This window comes from Cyprinodon tularosa, unplaced genomic scaffold (genome assembly GCF_016077235.1).
Source record: "Cyprinodon tularosa strain WSP-4 unplaced genomic scaffold, ASM1607723v1 ctg581, whole genome shotgun sequence".
Taxonomy (NCBI): Eukaryota; Metazoa; Chordata; class Actinopteri; order Cyprinodontiformes; family Cyprinodontidae; genus Cyprinodon; species Cyprinodon tularosa.
The window spans coordinates 483992-490060 of record NW_024039320.1 but is presented as its reverse complement, the minus strand read 5'-3'; positions in this window follow the sequence as shown (position 1 = coordinate 490060).

Sequence of the window (6069 nt, the reverse complement as noted above, 5' to 3'; positions counted from 1 at the left end):
TTGAATTTGTTGTTTTTTGTACTTAATGCAGTGCAGTTTTCGCTTAATGTATGTACACTAGATTTCACATTTTTTATGTTCCAGGAAGAAGTTAGGTTGTATGACACTTAAGACCACATGACAGAAGGGTAATAGCGTCTCCTCAAATGTGTTCTTAAAAATGTGTTGAATGTATGCATCTTGATCAATTACATGTGAAATAAATAGTTTAAAAAAATACACCCAATTGGAGAGACTGTTCTCCACTACTTCATATAAGAGCAAGTTAATATGGCTTTAAGGCTAACACAATTAAATTCAGTTTAGTTGTGTTAGCCTTAAAGCCATATTAACTTTTGACATTAGAGAAGCAAAATACTTTTGCTCCTCTTCATTTTGCGGCACCACCCCCTCTCCAAAACACTCACAGAGCAACATGCAATTCTGCCCACAACTGCTCCTGGGGCAAAAACACCCGGTACATGCTTCCTAGTCCTCTTTTCCTGTGGCTCTCCAGGCGACCTCATTGAAGAGACCTCATGAATAAAATACCGTAAAGGCCAGAGGAATCAGAGCCTTCTATGTGTCAAGTGCATCTCAGAATCTGATCCTGAAAAACTGCTATCCTAAACATTTCTCTCAGACATTACGGGAATGACTTAGAGGTAGCAGAACCAAATCATGTAGTAATGACCACCTATAAGGACATAGACAATCTGTTAAGCCAAGAAATATTTTATTTTGGACATTGCGGACCAGTGTCCATGCAGATAATAACCTTGATTGTTGGTGTGGGAGGATGCATTTTTTTTTCCTCTGCAGTTAGACTCTCCACTCCAAATTCTACAAACACTCCCCTCATAAGGCCTTCTTCCATGAGACTTCCATTAGGATATGTGACCCTGACCCCCCCGCTATATTACACCACCTTTCAACTTTTCCCAAAACATGATAACAATTGTCTCTGATTCAGTCACAAATATCTACATTATAAACAGCATCCCTACTACTTAGAGGAGAGCAGCTTTGCTACCATCTGTTAGAGCAAACGTAGCTGTCGAAGACTGCTACAGGTGAAAACAAAAATATTTTATTTATTTATTTTATTTATAATTCAGAGTTTGACGTATTACTTGTCCTTGCAGGTGCTGGAGTCCACCTTGGCCTGGACCTCAAGAGAAGCCCAAAATACAGCCAACTGCTGGGTTTCCTTAGCAGATCTCTGTTAATTCTTTGCTGCTATGCTTGCTTGTGTACTCTGTAATAATAATGCTCTTCCTTTGTTTTCCTTTTCCATCCCCCCATGCTTACTGCCCACGAGTTATGCCACTGGTGACTCACTGGTTCATTCAGAAAAAAACTGCTTTTCTGTGGTGACAGACACGAACCGGTGTTCCTGCTCTGAAACCTCTTTTGTTTGATCAAAACAAGCACAACCCATTCGCAATCAGGTTCGCTTTGGTTTCCCTTTGGGGGAAAAGCTCTATATGTAGTAGAAATAACAGAGTATGCAAAAAAAGCAGAAAGACCAGTAAAAGCCAGATGGGAATAGCACAGGCAGAAATTATTTGCAAAATTCTTGGCTTCTGTTAAGGAAGAAAATATTCTAAAATAGTTAACTTTGGAAAAAGTTTGGCTCTCTCTCTTCCTCTAGATCCCAGGCCCTCCCGGCGAGCCGCGTGTGGCCACAAGGAAACCAACAATGCGTGTGGACGTCACAGAATCACAGAGTTTAATCCAACAAGAAACAGCTTATGAATTAACAACAAAACTGCAGAACAACAGAAACATACATTCAATTACCTGAGTTAAAGAAAATAGAAAAGAAAGGCAAAGACGCGTCTTTGGAGAGAGCTGGTGCAAAAAAGGCAAAATAGTGGCAGCTATCTGAATTATTACTCGTGTGCACCAACTTTTATAATGTAGGTGTGTCTTTTCTTTTAGTATATTCAGTTAAGGCGTCCCTCCGCTTGACCAATTGGAAGCTACCTTGGACACTCAGAAAAACTTAGAACTTCCCCTAATTTACGGCAAAAATCAAAGGCCATTTGCTCCTTTGTTTAACAAAAAGAGCGGAGAGCTTGTCCTGGCCTCCAGGATTCTAAGGTCATCTGGCTAAGGAAAACACAAGATAAGATTTCACAGATAGCTGTGGAATCCGGAGCCTCTCCTGCTATCTCTCCTTACATAAATTCTCAGGAACAAACTCAAATTCAGTAATTTGGTTCAAGGAAAGGTTATCTTCACAAACCCAGGTTTGCTCTTCTGCACAAGATTGAGTCCTGCCTTAAACCAAAAATAACACATAGAATCAACAGAACATGAGGTACAATTCCTTTTTCTAACCTATGAAACATAATATTCAATCCTAAGTATACAAGCTAACACATTTTCCAAAACCCCATTTAGCATAGATCCTGAGCAATTTTCTAATACTAAACAAAACATTTTCATTCAAACAATTTCCATTTGATTCTGATATTGTCACAGATAGTACAATTTTCAAATACATTCATCATCTACTAAACTAGTTAATTCTAAAACTAGATAATACAATTTTCATTTAAAAAACATGCTATTAGTACTTAGAAAAATGTCTTAAAAACTAAATGTTAGTGTTTTAACATTCTACGTTGTATTCAGTTTTACACCATCCCAGATGTTAGTTCTGGAAGACTTTTGATCTTCTGTGAACCAAGCAGACTTCTCTCCTCGAGGCTCAAATGATGCTGCCCTCCAGGAGATACTCATTTTATGGCCTCCTGTCCTCTCTGATAAACAACAGGAGCCTCATTGCGAGATCCCCTTTGATCTACATTTTCCTTCCTGTACTTTGAATACTTACCCATAACACAAACTTGTTCAAAATTAAGAAATATGTTCAAAATGAGAGTGTTCAACATACCTTTTACACATGCCATAAGATTAACTGTATTAAAAACTAAAAATAATAATTTTTCCTTAACACTTTATTCATGAATAACCAACTGATAAGCAACTTACTGCCTATGGTGTCCAGAAGTTTAAGTTTTTGGAGATTTGGTAAACATAATGATAAAAGATAAAACACACTGAAAAATCATTGGTAAGCCAAAAAAACGTAAATAATAACTCAGTGACCTTAAGGTAGAAACATGAGCAACTCTTGATTGCCTTTCAGGTACTATACCTACATTGAAATTCTTTATAACATTTATTAAGATCTGATAGACAAATTTTATTTTATACATCTACACTTTGAATTCTGTATGTATTTCATAAGAGAAATCTGTTTCCAATTTGTATGATGCGAATCACATATTTATAATAAAAATATGATAGGAATCTTCAAGGTTGTTAGAGGAATATGGAGCATAACGCAGCATGCTGTCCAAAGCAATAAGAAGATGTAAACCTGTGTGCGAGTGAGTGTTTGTGTGTCCCAGAGAGAGAAAGATCATGTGCAGTATAATCTATATCAGAGAGACGGTTTGGGGATTTACTCCACAGCACTTAGCTCTGCAGGGTTTAAGGGGCATATGTCCAAATTCCCTGCAGCACCACTGGTCATGATGAAGGAGGCAATTTAAAGTTGCTCTTATTTTTCTGTACAGCTCTGTATATGAAAGAGGAGTAAAGTACAAAGATATGCTGCAGTACATAGAGTACATAGGCTGCATAGGAAAAAGGGAAAGTAGAGGAATAAGTTCAATGTCCTTCATAACCACGTCTACAGAGCAAACTAACTTCACTAATTTGTGAATAAAATTTCCAAAAATGTCTGTTAATTTTCTGTATAACTTATTTTATCTATGTTTATCATGATAAATCATCAAAATACTTTACTTGACATTACTGAACAGGAGGCAGATCTTTCATTTATCAAGTTCCTATCCTTTGGAAGCAACTTCAGCCTGTGAGGCAAAAAGGCACATATAAGACTGGGCTTTAAACTGTAGTTTTATATCTGTAGCTATGCTTCTATAGGCTTAGGCTCTTTAAGGACATAAAAAACATCTTTCCCCTTCCTGGAACACTGCACTTCTATTTTCCAATTTTGCATTATTTGTTAGTTCAACTTTTAACATTGTTTAATTTGCTGTATCTGTATATTATGTAAATCTGATCTGGACCTCTGTTACACAGAGGCTACATGACAAACCCCAGAGGTCCCAACTCCACAGAACTGGGTTACATCAACAAACTCTTACTTGGTTATCTTGGTTTTCTTGGGTATTTAAGACCCCAACACCTAGCTTCTTTATCATATGAAAACCCCTTCATCACATTAAAGTTTGGTTCAATGATGGATATAAAACAATAAATGTAGAATTATATGAACTTATAACTTACTAAAATATATATTTATATATATATATCTATTTACGGTCGTGTACACGTTCATTCATGGTAGTGTTTAACAAGGAGGCCTGATACATTGGACTCTTTTGGAAGAATTGCAGGATTTTGGACATGACGATGTAAGGCTGATTGGTACAATCTTCCACCCACAGTGAGAACATTGGACTTGTCTAAGAAAGCATTTAGCTGCTTTGGTCTGTTATGCTTGTCCAGAGAATTTTCTTTCTGAGGTCTTATTTTCTGTATTCCCTCAGAAAAAGCTTCTCTTTGCACTAGTGTGATAATGAAAACGTATGTGTCTCTTCTCTCTTCAAGATCTGTTGTTTTGTTTGTTCTTTCTTGAATACCTTTAAACTCTTTTATGCATCGTTTGAGTCTGGCAATAGCCTTTACAGCTCTTGACCAATCAGATAATTTTTTTAGAAGTCCTAGAAGAGGTTTCACTTCCTTTGACTGTACGATGTGTGCATGATCAGTATGGAGTTCAGAATCTGTCTCTTTAACTTCTCCCAACATTTCCTTTTTGATTGGATGATCTTTTTTACAAAGGAAATTTGGGCCCTTCAGCCAGTTCTATTCTTTCTGTTGTGTGGCATTTAAACCTCTTGAGGTCTGATCAGCTGGATTTTCTTCTGAGCTGACATGCTGTCATTTTTCAGGACTCGTACTTTGTCATATCCATTGAATCCAATTGGCAACAAATGTGTGAATTCTTTCATTGCTTATATTTGCCAGTACGACTTGTGAATCCGTCCAATAATATTCTAGTAGATTTTCAACTACCTGTTCTTGTTTGATTACATTTTCATTGCGGACTGAAGTTACAGCCAACGAAAGTTTGAGTCTTGGGATGGTCATTTGTTTGATGGGTGTAACTCTCGTTTTTCCCATGACGAGTGAACAGCTTATCTGTCCTTCCTTGATTATTGCTCTAAGGTATGAACATGTGCCATAACCATTGAGGCTTGCATCCGAGAAGTTATGCAATTCATACTGTGCGATGTTGATGTCTTGTGAGTAGCTTTGCGAGGTTGTCAGAGCTGCCAGGTTAGGCAGGTCTCTCAACCATGCCTCCCATCATGGTAGAATGTGGTCTGGAAGATCATCATCCCAGTTAATCTTGTCTTTGCATATTGTTTGAAGTATTTTCTTTCCAATCAATGTGAATGGAGGGACAAACCCAAGAGGGTCATAGATGGCAGCAACAGTCGAATCAAGTAACCTTCTTCTAGTCAATAGGTTGTTTCTAACTTGAACTATGAACTGGAATTTGTCTGCTTCTATGAACTATTGTACTCTAAGTGCATGTTCAATGTGGAGTTCTCCAAAAGCCATGTTCTGACAGTTGGATTGAGCTTGTTCTTCTTGGGGAATTGTTGCAAGCACTTCCTTATTGCTTGATACAAACTTATGCAAATGTAGATTTCCTGTTTTGCAAAGTTCCCTTGACTCTTTTACCAGCTGTATAGCTTTGGCTGTTGTGCTTACACTAGCAATTCCATCATCAACATAAAAAAGCCTCTTTGGATGTACTTCACAGTCTCCTTGCTGAACTTGTTTCTTCCTTGCTATGCAATGTGTTTGAGTCCAAAATTACAGCATCCAGGAGATAAGGCTGCTCTGAAAAGATGGATTCCAAAGCCTTAATCACAAGAGAATATACTTCATAAACAAAGATTCTGTGACTTGTATCAATGACGGCAACCAACTATGCTACAGCCCACATTGGTTAACTGTGTTAACTGTGTG